The 17,139-nt window shown below is 43.3% G+C and overlaps 1 long non-coding RNA gene across 1 annotated transcript; it reads left to right on the top strand.

The window, feature by feature from the left end:
• On the top strand, window positions 1–1,337 carry LOC110918225. The gene is made up of 3 exons (XR_002581159.2): window positions 1–151; window positions 700–753; window positions 1,115–1,337. It is a non-coding gene; the product is annotated as an uncharacterized LOC110918225 (long non-coding RNA).
• Window positions 1,338–17,139: the final 15,802 nt, after the last annotated feature.

Raw genomic sequence — 17,139 nt, 5'->3', positions numbered from 1 at the left:
GGCTGTGTGGTCGCGACCAGAGAAAGGAGAAAGGGGGGAACCCTAATTTCATCAATCAACCTCAAGAATTCAGCAAGATTGTGAAGGATTAGAGTCATAAATCGCATGCTAGTGTTTAAATACTCTCTAATCCAAGTGTTTTGAACATAAGGTAAGATAAAACCTCACAATTTGATGTTTGTTGAAGAACTAGGGTTTATACCAATCCGTGAATTAGTATGAAATTAAGCTTGTGTATGAATTAGAACCATCATTAGAGGATGTTTTATGCCTGAATTCGTTTGTATTGAAGGTTTGAAGGAAAACCCATTTGTTCTAGTAATATGATGTTCTTGAAGTTAAGTAAGTTGAGTGGTTTTAATGGATGAATGAATATGTATTAAGATATTAATGAATTGTTAGGTTGTGGAATGAATAAGTTATGTGAATTTAGTTGATTAAAGAGTTGTGAATATTGCTAGTGAAATCATGCATTGGATACATGTACATACGGCTTAAAATGTTGTATGCACACCTTGTGTTCGATAAAATGCCTCAATGAAAAACTATGTGATTTTGAATGGATAGATAAGTGTTAAATTGCATAAGTAAGATATAATATTGATACATTGCAAAATATGATATGGAATGTGATTGATGTGTGAATGTGATTATTATGTAGGGAATGAAATAATCTAAATAAGAATGAATTATGTGTAGGAGTGAAAGAAGAAGGAGCTAGTTCCGGTTCACAACAAAAGGCTCAAGATCGAGGTAAGTTCGTTACTTACAATTTAGTTATGAGTTTAATCAATCGCCTCCTTTGATGATTTGATATACAATTTAAATGTTTGTTTCAAACAAGAATGTGAAAGTGAGAATCCGTAGCGAACCATAGTGATTGGCTCGGTTCGGGTTCGAATGGAAAGGAATTAAATGGAAGTTTTCTCCTTAATCCGTACTAAACGGGTTATTGGGGACATATGAGAGATAGTATGCTTATTCAACTAGAATGATTTGAATTTTAATAAGAATGATTGGTAAGATATTTTGTAAACCCATGAACATGTATTATAAGCGAATGAAAATGTTAAGTGCACTACGCTAATGTATATGTTTTATTGAATGGTTGTAGGTAAAGCACAAGTTTAATCGCCGTTGCGTCACTCGGATATGAACACACCTTGATCACCCGTGATACGCTTCCGCCTCTTTTGTAGTAATTTCAAGTGTTAAAAGTTTTGAAATGTCTAGATGTGTTGAAGTCTTTAATCTTTCACTAGTTGTTTGCAAGTATTTGGTACTTAGAACTCAATGTTTGAAATGGTGGTTGAAAATGTCATGTTCTTTTGGTGTTTTATGGAAAGTGTCTTGGTTCGAGTCTTTTGATAAAGTATAAACAGGGAATTTGTCCAAGTTACGAATGGGTCATGCCCAAATTTTAAATTTTTGGGTGGTTTAAATATGTGTCGTTTTGTGACTTTCAAGTACCAAATTAGAGGGTGTTACAACGACTTTTCTTTTAAAGGCGATGTGATATGCATATTACAAGCATGGTTATGTATATGTATAATTATAAACAGGTTGCGTTATCATCATATAAGTTACATAATTTTTATTATAAGTTGTGTAACTATGTATGTGCGAAATTATAACATGACTTGCGTAATAATGAATATAGGATGCGTAATTATCAGTATAAATTGCATAACTATACAGTCAGAGTCGTCCCCGAGAACTCTCAAAAAACTTTAGGCCTCGGGCGACAAAAAAAAAAAAAAAAAAAATTGGGGCTAAAATTATGATGGTTAAGCCAAGATTAGAACTTGAGACCTTTAGATTATTATGAGATGGTTTTTCCACTCCACGATTAACACCTTTTCTGTAATAAATAGATGCCTATATTAAATTTATAATTTAGTATATATAAAAAGCTTATAAAAACCTTTTGGACCCTCAACAAGATTGATCCCTTTAGACCTTGGTCCATGATGGCCTTTTTATTGATTTTGACGATTAGATCTCTCTATGAATGGAAAAGGGGTGCTTCGGATCGGGAGTAACCACTAGCGATAGGGCAAAAATCGGGGGGAAGGACAAAAGTCAAGAGCGTGATGCCTACATTAAATCAATTGATTCATCATGGTAGAGAAGAAAAACGGCGCTTTTGCCTAGGAGCTCGGATTCCGGTCCTATCGTTAGAAGGCAACATAGTTGGAATTTCTTCCTGCGGCGAATAAAAGAGAAAGGGCTCTCTAATGCCTTATTTGTACGGTTTTCTTCCGGCTGCACTCTAGGTCTCACCTAAGATCCTTAGTCTATCCGAGGCTATCGTTAACTGGGGCACGATAGAACCAATGGTTAGTACCTCTTTACTAGTGAAGGGGTATGGTCCCAGATCTCGCGTCAGCATCGACCGCGAGTGACCATTACCCTTATCAAAATCCCCACTAGCCAACAACCTACTTGTGCCCATGCAAGAACGCATCGACACAAGGGTTGAATCCAATCTGTCTAGTGATGGAGGAGGACTTACCTGGAACGTGAGAACGGTAGAGTGATGCGACATAGCATCACATCTGGTGTATGAAAACGGAAGTATTCACAGCGATGCGGCCTCGCACCGCGTCCAGTGAACACTTCTATCAATACAAGGAAGCTGGATAACAGCAACAGTCACCACAGGCGACGATGCGGCCAGCACCGCATCTCGCGTATTTCTTGATCACAAGCAAGAGACGCGATAACATCAGATGTTACCGCAGGCAGCGATGCGGTTCGTACCGCATCCTATACGCTCAAAAAGTGGGACTGACACCACAGTGCAAGTGGCACCAATGGCAGTCACCTGTCAGGGCTACGTAAGCAACGGACTGACGTGGCGTAACATCCACAACCGACAAGCCTGACACACCTGCAAAGGTGCAGCACGTCGTCAGTCCGTCCATCATCCTCCTCCTTCACTCCTCGGCTATAAATACCAACCCCAAACCAGGTTTGGGGTATCGCTTCACAACTCTCTCATTACTACTACTATCTTACTTTGCTTCCCAAGCAAATTACTGATTCTCACGCCGGAGAGTGGTAACAAGGAGCACCCCCCACCCCATCCTCCTTGTTACGAGTCACGGTTTGTTTCCTTGTGCAGGAGATCAACCCACCGGTGATCTAGCCAGCGATCCTCGAGAGGAAGGGATTAACCCTTCTTGACGAGACCAGTGAGTTAACCCTGCCTGGTTAACCATTGTTTCATCATTGGCGCCCACCGCTACTCTTAGCACTCTTTCGATCATCCTTTTTCCTCTCTCAAAATCATGACTGATCACCAAAACAATACTACCGGGGATAATCTACTCCCCACCAACACAAGAAATGCAGGGACTCCCCCACCGGACCCAAATCCGGGCCATATCGGCACATCAACGCAAAGAGGTCCATCCCTAACGTTCGGACACGACTTATCACAATACGCATCTGTGATCCCCCCGAACATGGACCCCCACACCTGGTATGACCAACAGGCCACCCTGCTGGCCGCAACATACAACCGCGCTTGTGCGGAAGCGCAAATACAAGCTGGGCCGACCCCAGCACCGCACACCCCTACCGCTCGTGTTTTACAATACGAAGGCAGGGCGCATTCACGTGTCCAGCTTCGAGAAGCAGACGTGAAGACCGCAGATCATCTTACTGTTCGGTCCACACAATCAGCAAGGATGATTCCGCGTACGGGTCCCACACCAGGGGACCAGTGCATACCCGCCTAGGTCCCTATGTTGAAGACAGGCAACGATCCACATCCCGACATGGCTCTGGAATTCTGAGCCGGTTGGGCCCACAGCCATATACCGAGGGGTATGGTCGTACCGACCCGGACGACCGTACATATTGTGGGGATTCACATGACACCTGCAGCAGACCGGGAGGACGCAACTATGTTCCTCCCACTCATCCCCGCAGTACATACCTCAGGGCTGCAAAGCGCCCTGAGAATAAACCCTACAGACCAAAGGCTGCGGCCGAAAACTCCAAATTCGCCCCGCGGATTGCCCGCGCCCATGTCACTACAACAAAGTTCCCATTCAATGTTGGGAAATACAGTGGTTCGACCAACCCGGACGACCACATGAACATTTTCATGGGTGCGGGGTGCAATGGCCAGTGGGATGAACCCACTTGGTGTAATTTTTTCCCCCAGACCCTCACGGGCCTGGCCAGGGCATGGTTCGATTCTTTGCCAGTAGGATCACTGGAATCATTCGAGGACTTGCACGCCAAGTTCCTCGCCCATTTTAGCCAGCAACGACGCCACGAACGTGATTCGATAGACGTCATGAATATCTGGCGTAGGGACGGCGAATCTATCGAAGCATTCGTCGTCCGTTACAATAAAGAGTGCCTAGAGATAGGTGACGTGGCAGACCAAATGGCACGTAACCACTTCATCAAGGCCGTCAGGGACAAGCAGATGGTCATGACCATCTCTGGCAAGGAGGGCTTGCCTAAAAATGGGAAGATGTCATGACCGCGGTCAAGACATATGCCCAGACGCAGCGGTCTCTTGAACCGCACCTGGCAAAGGCACAGCCCCAAGCCGAAACCTCTTACCAAGGGTCCAAGCGTAACAACAAACGCAACAGGGACGCGGGAAATCGCGACAGTATTTCTAAACCATACTTCCCGCGAACCAACCCGTTTGACCCAAGAAACCATAACGCCCAACGGGACAACCGGGCGTCAAAGAAAGATTCTCGGGACCGCAACTGGACCGAGATCACTATGTCGCCAAGCGAGGTCCTTCTTGCGGACCCGCAATTCCTGCGACCAGCCCAACCAATGAAGTCCAAGAAAAATCAGGATCTCACACTCTACTATGAGTATCACAAGGACTCGGGCCACACCACCAACTGCATCAGTCTCCGGCTGGAGATTGAGCGAGCCCTAAAAGAGGGGAAACTGCAACATCTTTTGCCAGGTGGACAAAAACCCACCAAGCGCATCACCCCTCATGGCGAAGGTACCTCATCCGGAAAGAAAACCATGTACGTGGCCTCCACCCACATGATCAACGGAGGCAAAGGTAGGCCGCGCAAAGCGGTGAGAAGGTCGGACAATGATTGGAAAGTCGAGCAAGTCGTCTTTCTAAAAGTCCGAGGCGGACCGCGCGATAGGCGCGCCGTCGTTATTACAGGCCAACTGGCACACTACTGCACCAAGCGTCTATTCACCGACCCGGGCAGTACTTCTGACATAATCTACGAACAATGCTTCAACCAGTTTGACCAGGAGGACAAAGATCGGTTGAAAGCAGTAGATTACCCATTGGCTGGGTTCGCAGGGGAAACTGTCTTTCCCCTAGGACAGATCACTTTTCCTGTGCGTCTTACCAGCGGAAGGCACACAAGAACAGAAGAGGTAAATTTCATGGTTTTACCTCACACCTCCAGATACGACGTACTCCTTGGGAGGGAATCCCAAGGAGATTTCAATATGATTACATCCGTCCCCCACTCTGCGGTCGGTTTCCCAACCGAATCAGGGGGCGCGATAATCTATGCCCGCAGGGACGTCATGATGTCGGACGAAGTACGTCCGACCAAGGTCGCAAGGCCCACTCCCAACGACCAACCAGAAAAATGGGTTCTCAACGCAAGATACCCAGAACAAAAGGTTACATTGGGCCACGCCTTGTCCCCGACCATCAAAGCGCACCTGAAGCAGCTTCTCTTCAGGAACCAAGACATTTTCGCGTGGACGCCCGCAGACATGACAGGGGTCCCACGTGATATAGCGAAACATCACTTGAATACCTTACCAGGTGTAAAGCCGGTGATCCAAGGCCAACGCCACCTTGGGTCCGCTAAAAATCAGGCGATGCAAGAGCAGGTCGAAGAACTGCTCTCCGCAGGCATCCTGCGGGAAGTTAAATACCAGACTTGGTTATCCAACCCAGTCATGGTAGAAAAACCGTCCGGAGGTTGGCGCATGTGCGTCGATTACAAAGACCTTAACAAAGCCTGCCCCAAGGATTGTTACGCACTTCCGGAAATCGACGAAAAGGTCGATAATCTCGCACCATTCAGATGGAAGTGTTTCCTCGATTGCTACAAAGGGTACCATCAGGTACAAATGGCAGTCAAGGATGAAGACAAAACGGCATTCCGCACTCCCACCGGGAATTACTGTTATACAAAAATGCCGTTTGGGTTGCACAACGCGGGCGCAACTTATCAAAAGCTGATGAACGATACTTTCCACGGCCAAATAAGCAAAAGTGTCGAAATCTACATGGACGACCTAGTCGTCATGAGCATGGAGGAAGATACCATGCTCACAGACATTGAAAGAACATTCCAGACTCTGCGGAGCATTAACATAAAGCTCAATCCAGGGAAATGCTCGTTTGGAATGGAAGAAGGCAAATTCCTTGGGTTCATCGTGACTAAAGATGGATTCAAGGTAAACCCGGAGAAAATTCAGGCGATCGAGCGCATGCTATCGCCTTCATCGATGAAAGAGATGCAACGACTAGCCGGCAGGCTAGCAGCACTCAACAGATTCTTAGCCAACCATGCAGCTAAGTCTTATCCTTTCATCAAGACCCTGCGGAACTGTTTAAAGAAAGAACAATTCCAGTGGACCGCAGAGGCTGAAAACGCTTTCCGGGAAATGAAGGAGTGTTTGATACAACTCCCAACTTTAACCGCACCACGCAAGGATGAGCCACTCATATTATACCTATCCGCCGCGGACAACGCGGTGGGTGCGGTATTGATAGTGGAACGGGAGGGGGTTCAAACACCCATCTATTACATCAGCAAGATGCTCAACGACCCAGAGACGAGGTACTCAATAATGGAGAAGTTGGTGCTAGCATTGGTGCACGCTTCAAGACGGTTGCGACGCTGCTTCGCAAATCACGTCATCACAGTGCTAACCAATTACAGGATCGGCCCGATCCTATCCAAACCTGACATCTCTGGGAGATTAGCAAAATGGGCAATCGAGCTGGGCGCACACACGCTACACTACAAACCGCGCCCCGCGATTAAAGGCCAAGTCTTAGCTGATTTCGTCGCCGAAGTACCGGTGAATCGCATCCAAGAATGCGAAGAAGCACAAAATCCTGCACCAACGCCATCTTCCTCAGAAACATGGGCACTATTTACCGATGGTGCCTCCAACGAGGAAGGTGCGGGCGCAGGTCTGCGACTCGTCAGCCCTGACGGCCAAGAGCTTACATATGCAATCCGCCTCGATTTCAAAAGCACAAACAACGAGGCAGAATATGAGGCCCTGTTAGCAGGACTACGTTTAGCAGTCAAACTCGGCATGCAACACCTGGAAGCACACGTCGACTCTTTGTTGGTTGCAGGACAAATACGCGGCGACTATGCCGCAAAAGGGGACATCATGATCCTCTACCTCGAGCAAGCCCTGCAACTAACATCCAAATTCGCTTCGTTCAATATCCGACATATTAATCGAAGTGAAAACAAGTCCGCGGATGTACTATCAAAACTCGCATCCACCAGCTTCCAGCACTTGGCAAAGGAGATACGCATCGAAATTCTGCAAAATCCTTCGGTACCCCTGCGCCAAGTCAACGTCATTCAATACGGTACAACATCATGGATGACACCTATTATCGCATATCTGCAATCAGGTGTGACTCCCGAAAGCAAGTCAGAGGCACGCAAGTTACAACACAAAGCGTGCCACTATCAAATGGGAGATGGTATCTTATACCGAAAATCATACCTAGGGCCACTCCTGCGATGCGTCAACCCGCAGGATGCCACATACCTCATCCGAGAGATACACGAGGGCATATGTGGCATACATGCCGGACCACGCATGGTAGTGGCCAAAATCATGAATGCCGGGCATTACTGGCCCGGCATGCATCTGGACGCCGTCAAAGAGTTGCGCAAATGCATCGATTGTCAACGTCATGCTCCAAAAACTTTGCTGCCAAAGAACAACTTAGTCCCCGTCACAACCGCATGGCCCTTTCAGAAATGGGCAATTGACGTCGTGAGACCTTTCCCTGACGCTCCAGGTGCGGTCAAATTTATCATAGTAGCGGTTGATTACTTCACAAAATGGGTAGAAGCAAAACCGCTCGCCTCAACCACTGCTATGATAACAAGAAAATTCATTTGGGAACACATCATCTGTCGTTTCGGTTTACCAATGTGCATTGTCACCGATAACGGCACCAACTTCGCTGCCGACGAATTCCAAAAAGGGCTAGAAGAATTACATATTGAGCACATATTCTCATCAGTAGCACACCCGCAAGGGAATGGCCAAGTCGAGAGTATCAATAAAAGTCTAGTCGAAGGCATCAAGGCACGGTTGGGAACGGCCAGGCGTGGCTGGGTCGATGAACTCCCAAGTATCTTATGGGCTCACCGTACAAGCCCAAAAACAAGCAATGGGGAAACACCCTTCAGCCTAGTCTACGATTCAGAAGCGGTGATCCCCGCGGAAGTAGGTCTCCCCTCTCCTAGAATGTTGGCTATTGAAAAACTAGAAAACATCACAAAACGCAGGATCGATTTGGACCTCTTGGAAGAAAGGTGCGAAAACGCTGCCATCAACGAGGCCAAATATAAATCCAAACTTGAAAAGTACTACAACACGCGTGTCCGCGTTTGTACTTTCAATCCAGGAGACTACGTCCTACGTGACAATGAAGCATCTAATGCTGAGCGCCCAGGCAAACTTGCCCCCAAGTGGGAAGGACCCTACCTCATCAAAGAGGTCTTAGGGAAAGGCGCATACAAATTACAAACGTTAGAAGGCAAACCTATCATACGAACATGGAATGCACAACAGCTTCGACGCTGTTATATGTAAGCCATGTTCTTACATTTTCTATGTAACCTATCGGGCCGCAGGCCATTGGCAAATAAATAAATAAGCAATTTTATACATTATTGTTTGTTACTACTATTACAAATGCGTGTTCCACTTTGCGGTATCCCAAAAACAGATTGGCAAAATCTTCATTCGCGATACCCATACAAAGTGGTAACCACACACAAATATTGTAATAGGCCAGCAAAAGGCAAAAAGACTTAAGTGTTTATCCGGCCGGATAGACAAGTTTTTGTTAACCTAACACAATTCCTGAGCCCAAAAAGGCAAACAATGGAATTGACGCATACTCATACCACAACAGTATGGAGTACACTCGACCCCATTCACAATGGGTAGAGATCCGCATACATACGTTCAGACATGCAAGAATTAAAAACACTTGTACAAATTGAACAATAAACTTTATATTCAAAAAATTCAAGCACCCACGCGATGCTTAATGGATTTACATAAAGTTCCTAGTATATACAAGAGGAAAACAAAAAGGGGGCATACTAGCCAACTTAAACCCTATTTTGTACCGCTGGTTCCCGCACCATCTCCAGCACCACCAGCGGGATTTTCCTCTTCTGCATCAGCATACAGCATCCGCAGCCGGTCAACGTAATCCGCAGCCTCTAAATAGTCGTCCAACTCCTCCACACAAGCGAGGGACGTATCATAAAAAGAGGCTACAGCCGCGTTCAGGCGACCTTCGGTGTCCACGTCACGAAACCCGAATCGCTCTTCGATAACACCGCCTATAGACATGACGTTCATATGAGCAATGCAGCGGTTATAACCAGCTTTAAAACCGGCATCGCGGGCACGTTCCTTGACCAAGTCCAAGCCAGTTGCGGTCTCAGGTGCATCCATGATAGCCTGAACAATCTGCAATAAAAGGATGATAAGACTCGGATCCTAATCCAAGCAAACATAAAGGCAAGAGATACTTACACGCGCGATACCATGACTCCGCATCCACTCGTGGTCAGCCTCAAGCTCCCATGCCGTTGAGTAAAAGAGAAAAAACCAGTGTTCGCCGTCAACTGGTAGAATCGCCGGAAATTTTCAACAGTAATGGGCAAGCCATGGGCACGAAAAGTATATTCAAAGTTCCTGATTCGGAACATTCCAAAGGGACTAAGTTGGGAGATATGGAGATGATAGTACTCCAACACCTCCGCGACAAACACCGTCACCGACAACCTAAGGTTGCCGTCGGTGAAAAAATCAGCCCACAAAGTAATATAACCGGCCGGAGCATCGGCACCGGTATCCCCCTCTTGTGGGTAAGTAGCATCCCACTCGTCGGCCATCTGAACGGTGGTTATCAGGGTTTTGAAACCACCCTTCGGCCACTTCAACACCGGTAAGCCACCACCGGCAACATCCACGTCGTCCTCGTCATCTTCATCAGTACCCACTACCGGTTGTTCAGGGTTTTCACCCTCCACATTGTGTGGATTTGATGGTTCAGCCATCAAGAAAATAAAAGATAAATGCTACAAACTCAGAAAACCTCGCCGGAAGTTCAAGAAAGATCGTCGGAGAAGACAAAGAAAAAGTTTCCCTCACCGGCAAATTTTTTGAAATTTCGAGCAAGTGAGGGGAAACCACGAACGGTTTCCCCTTATATACCCATCGCAATTAATGAGGAGGGAGAAAACGAATCATCACGTTCAAAACGAACGAATTGCGCGACACCACGTGTCAAGCGCCGTTTCCGCTGACGGTTATCACGCGCGCGTGGCCGCCCACGCGCCTGACATAGGAGACGTTTACACTCCTTGCTACAGTGCATTTAATGCCTCGGGCAGTGCAAACGTCCTTTCATTTCAGCACATGCCAGAAAGATCTCACCAACTTCCACCAACTCACACGTGAGATCAGCCACGTATGCAACAAAAAGTGACTACCTTATCCAATTACAAGCGGCATGCGGTTTCTCTGGTATACCGCACCATAACCCATACCGCATGTCGTTTTTTTACATACCCCTAAAAATAGGCAAAAATATATATCTCCACACTATAAGATCCGCACTACCCACGAGCACACGTGGAATATGCGGAAATGACACACACGAGCCCGTTTAGGGTGTGTCAGATACTCAGAACCAGTGGTGTTCTTTGGACTGAACCGCATCTCAGAAACAGGTAAACCGCATTACCTTCATTCTCTTCAAGCTTCAAATCACTCATGTCCGGTTCACAACCACAGAGGGTGCATGAACACTTTCTTTAACAAGAAGTAGGAAGTGAATGTACGCGCGCGCACCTGACTCCTGAACCTTCAAGAGCCACATCCGAGCAACACACCCGTTTCGAGCGAATATGGGAATGCAAAACCGCGGACACTCATGAGTCGCTGCAGACATAACCATAGCTTCCGCAAATGGTTGCTACGGAAGAGCCACAACTAACTCCACATCGAGGAACGAAACTACTCCAAGGAAAACTCCTCGGTATTGGAGCGTGAAGGAAGGTGCCTAAGGAAGAGATGCGGATGAGATCCCCAATGATCATACGAGCCCTTGTCGAACAACAAGCGATCGAACAAGCGGTAACAAGTCTGCTTAGGACTTTGTTACCCTACTTGTAAGTTGGATAGAATAAACAATGGTAGGCATTACCATGCCTATGACCATGTTTATTTGACCGTTATCCAGAATTACATTGTTCGACCAAACATGGCCAACAATGACGCAAGTACCCAACGTTGTTCCCACAACCGTGGCCAACAATGTCAAGCAACGAGGTAACCGCAAAGGACGTGCGGTTACTTGAGAGCTAATGAGAAGAACATGAACACCCCACGAAAGGAATCATCATTAGATATCCAATCATGGGAGCAGCACGCTCTTTTCTTCGTTCACCACCTCAAAGGTTGGTTCGAAGTTTGTGCACACCTTCAACCACCATCTCAGAGATTGGTTCGAAGTTTGTACACTTCCTCCAACTAATTCCCACAATTGGTTCGGCACACCAACAGGTGGCAACCAGCCAAAGGCTGAAAATTTCGCATCAGACGAAACATTTTCACCGGTACGGAAGAAGCGTCAAATGACCCTTCCAGACCTCCAGCTTGATTTACAAACAAAAAAGACCATCCACATGGTCTAGGATCTTCTCCAGACTCCAAACTACCTTCTAAACACCATAGTCCAGTACTCCTCCCACATGCAACTTGCACATGGCAGCAACACTAGACTGGGGGGACTTGAAGGGGTATGGTCCCAGATCTCGCGTCAGCATCGACCGCGAGTGACCATTACCCTTATCAAAACCCCCACTAGCCAACAACCTACTTGTGCCCATGCAAGAACGCATCGACACAAGGGTTGAATCCAATCTGTCTAGTGATGGAGAAGGACTTACCTGGAACGTGAGAACGGTAGAGTGATGCGACATAGCATCACATCTGGTGTATGAAAACGGAAGTATTCACAGCGATGCGGCCTCGCACCGCGTCCAGTGAACACTTCTATCAATACAAGGAAGCTGGATAACAGCAACAGTCACCACAGGCGACGATGCGGCCAGCACCGCATCTCGCGTATTTTTTGATCACAAGCAAGAGACGCGATAACATCAGATGTTACCGCAGGCAGCGATGCGGTTCGTACCGCATCCTATACGCTCAACAAGTGGGACTGACACCACAGTGCAAGTGGCACCAATGGCAGTCACCTGTCAGGGCTACGTAAGCAACGGACTGACGTGGCGTAACATCCACAACCGACAAGCCTGACACACCTGCAAAGGTGCAGCACGTCGTCAGTCCGTCCATCATCCTCCTCCTTCACTCCTCGGCTATAAATACCAACCCCAAACCAGGTTTGAGGTATCGCTTCACAACTCTCTCACTACTACTACTATCTTACTTTGCTTCCCAAGCAAATTACTGATTCTCACGCCGGAGAGTGCTAACAAGGAGCACCCCCACCCCATCCTCCTTGTTACGAGTCACGGTTTGTTTCCTTGTGCAGGAGATCAACCCACCGGTGATCCAGCCAGCGATCCTCGAGAGGAAGGGATTAACCCTTCTTGACGAGACCAGTGAGTTAACCCTGCCCGGTTAACCATTGTTTCATCAACTAGGTTTGAAAATTTGGATCTCGGGTGACGGCACGGGTTCGCCGGCCCTGTATACAGTTCGTTTTTTTTTTTTTTTTTTTTTTTTGTGTAATTATGAACATAAAATGAGTAATTATCAGTATAACTTGGATAACTATACAATTTTTCTTTTTTGCGTAATTATGAATATAAAATACATAATTGTCAGTATAACTTACATAACTATACAATTTTTTTTCTTTTTATATTATATATTAACTCGTGTAATACGTAAAAGTAAAATTTAATGTAATATATCAATATAGATTTTTAAATTAATAAATGAAAACTGTTACAGATGACATCAAGGTATATTATCTTATTAGTATTGTTAAGTTGTGACCATGAAAGTGTGAAACCACCTGTATAGATATAGGGCTATGCTTACATAATACAAAACAAATAAATAAAGGGGTAAGTGTAGGCATCCTTTTCTAGATTGTCATCTCCAACAAGCAAACGATTGTTTCTCAATCTACGTATCCAATCCTTTCATCCAAATAAGTTAGTGTGGGTCCTATTTTAAGCATATAAAATATAGGGTAAAGTTCTTGTACAAATAATCTTAACATACTAAACATACAAATTGAAGGAAAACTCAAAAAGACAAGGTGCCATTTTTGTAATTATCAATAACTATCAAAGTTACTCTACAAATATACCTAAAAAAACCTAACCACTCCCCCCACCCCTAAAAAAAACCTAAACCCCCCACCCCCCCACCCCCCAAAAACCTAAAAAAAAACCTAACCCCCTTTATATATATAAAATGTTTAAAATACAAAAGTTCTTAACGTGTAAAGCGTACGCGAGTAAAATCATAATGTGCATAATTATGAATATAACATGGGTGATTAGGGTTTACTCATGCATGATTTTGTTGTTTTTTGGTGACCACATGCGTGATTATAGTCACCATGCGTGATTATGGTTTTTGTCCATGCGTGATTATGGTTTTCTGTTAATGTGTGATTAGGGTTTAAGTTTTATAACATGCGTAATTTACTCGCGTTCTTCGCACCTCACGTTAAGGACTATTGTACGTTAACTTTCATATATATATATATATATATATATATATATATATATATATATATATATATATATATATATAGGGTGGGGTTCTAGAATGAACACTAGTGTATTTGCGATCTGAGTGAACAAATCCTGACTATTGATCTACACACGTGTATGGCCAGGATCTCATCATCAAATCGTAAAACACACTAGTGTATTTCAACATCAAATCTTGACTATTGATCTACACACGTGTATGGCCAGGATTAGTTCACACAATTCGCAAGCTACACTAGTGTTCACTTTTGAATCTAATCCTATATATATATATATATATATATATATATATATATATATATATATATATATATATATATATATATATAATTTACTTTTGTATCTATAGAAAACCCTTATAATTTAGAAAACTTGGGAAACTCTAACCTCCCGAATTTTTTTTTTTAAAAAAATTTACACATGTTATATACATGTTTTTAAAGGTTTTGGGCAAAAAAATCAAAAAAGCGACGAGTGAGAGTTTGTGTTTTAGGACCAAAATGCCCTTTAATCCTAATGATAAGGAGTGTCCTAAGTTATCTCTACAAGTCTTTTTATGCTAAATAGGCAAAACCTACGTTTGGGGGGATCTTACACATATACATATAGGGGCGAGATTTGCGGAAAACGCCTAAAAGTATGAAAACGGTGAGAACGATTTTTGACATGTGGCGTTGGTGCTAATTTACACTAAGGGTAATATTGTCAAAAGGTCCATGCACATGCCAAAGACTATCCACATGCAAGTCATATGCATATTCTACCATGTTTTTTAAACTCACATAACTTTTTTATACGTGTTTATTTAAAAAAATACACCATAAAATCGAGTGTTTTATTATCCTTCCAACGAGTATACTATTGCTATAATTTGGAAATAAAAAAATGACATGAACTGGGTGTTCAAATAAAAAACGCCATAAAACACTCAGTTTAGAAAAACGCCATGAAATCACCCAGTTGAAAACGTCATAAAACACTTAGTTCAGAAAAACCATGAAAACCTGGTTGAAAACGCCATAAAAACACTAAGTTCAGAAAACGTCAAAAAAAAAAAAAAAAAAAAAAAAAACTAGTTGAAAACACCATAAAAACTAGTTTAATACGCCATAAGAACACTCACTTCAGAAAAAACGCCATAAATACCCAGTTGAAAACGCCATAAAAAATAACGTTCAAAAATGCCATAAAAAACCCAGTTCATTTTTTTCGAAAAATATATCAATAGTATACTCGTTGGAAAGATAAAAAAAAACGTTGAATTTTATGGTATAATTTTTTTAAATAATCACGTATAAAAAGTTATTGCCGTTTAAATATGATGGAGGAAATGACATATGATTAACATGTGCACCCTTGTTTGGATCTTCCCATTTTACCCCTACCGGAGGTTCTAAGGTTTCCATTATTTACAAAAATGTTACTGCATCAATCTCAACCACAAATCACAAAGATCTTGTGGTTGAGAATCATTCTTACGATTTTCACACATCAAACCATTTTCTCCTGATCCCAACACTATATATATATATGTGTGTGTGTGTGTGTGTGTGTAGGTATATGTATAAGGGAGGATTCTATGCAGAACACTAAATACTGCGAGGTTTCAATCCTAAGAACCTAAAAAGCAAATGAAAATATTACAAGTGTAAGTTTTTACTGTTTCTCACACTAGTATTCAAAACAAAATATGAAAAAATTTCAGTTTGTATATACCTTACACATATATCGGTTATGTGTAGGTTAAATTACCTACATGTATGTAGACTATGTATAGGTAAAAAAATATATGTTTTTAATGTATATATAGTACACATATGAATGTAAGAAACATAAAATTTAAAAAAAGTATGAAACTTCAGTTACAAATTTAGTGATTAGAGTTGTTCTTTTTATTATCGCAATAATTAGTGTTCTGTAATGATTCTTATCCTATACACACACACACTATATTATAATACATATTAAAAAGACAATATTGATCATTTAACGCATATGGTGCAATCATTTCAAACGCAAGGTCTTAAAAGCATCTTAAAAACTAGATTAGATGTTTCCCGTTTCGCAGCCAGGACCCAAAATTTGAATTCCCGCTACCCATCCCCAAACTTCATACTTCTTTTCATTTGCAGAGAGTGAGAACTAGAGAAAAAGAAGAAGGTTAGATGTAATATACGAAACATTCAAAATCCTAATGAAATGAATGTCATAAGTAGTGCGATATATTATTATGTCGGATTATCAATGCTTCCACGCTAGTATTTTTTTTTTAAACATCTAAAAGCTAAATAACTAAATATAGTGATTTTAGTAATAACAAAAATAATAATCATATTCAGATCCTTAAATGTTTATGATATTAAATTAATATTTTAAGTAACATAATTCATAGTTGCACGTATCATTGCAATTTTGTCCCTTGCTCAACGTAACCGACAAAAAAGAAAAAAAAAGAAACAGTTAAATATGGAGTAAATTATAACAGCAAGCAATTTTCAATATCATTCCATATCTCCGACTGTATTTACGCGACTTTCCATTTCTTACATTTCAGCACCATATTTCATCGTATCTCATGGGATTTCGAATCCCTTTCAAACGCGCAACCCATCATATTAATCGAACCCACCCTTCCAGCCATTTCACTCCTTATGAAAGCCTTCCAAAAGACAACCCATATCTCTGTTGAACCTTTATGTTAATCTTCAAGTGCGCCAACTGAAACGTCGCCGCCGACCGCCAATCTGAACCGATAAAACTTGCTCGTCCCGCCTGCGGTTCATGTGTTGGACGCTACAAAAGACCGCTGAGCACCGCTACCACGTTGATCGGTCGTTCGGTAAGCTTCCTCTTTCAGTCGACAATCTCTTGTATAGTGGCTATATAATTTCAACCCACCTACGTTTAAATTAACCTCTAACTAGATTCTGGTCGTCGTCTCAGTTGTACACTCGGAAGCCTAATATCTTCGATCCATCACCATACCCATCGACTAGTGGTGATCTAAAGATCCGTGGTGAACCTGTATTGTACTACGCCGGTTGTCTTGTCTCTTCGACATAAGGTATCGACACTATCGACTATGTAATGCAACATAAAT

The sequence above is a fragment of the Helianthus annuus genome, chromosome 16 (genome assembly GCF_002127325.2).
Source record: "Helianthus annuus cultivar XRQ/B chromosome 16, HanXRQr2.0-SUNRISE, whole genome shotgun sequence".
Classification (NCBI taxonomy): domain Eukaryota; kingdom Viridiplantae; phylum Streptophyta; class Magnoliopsida; order Asterales; family Asteraceae; genus Helianthus; species Helianthus annuus.
Note: the sequence above shows the minus strand (reverse complement) of the source record. Positions and strands in the feature narration are given on the sequence as shown.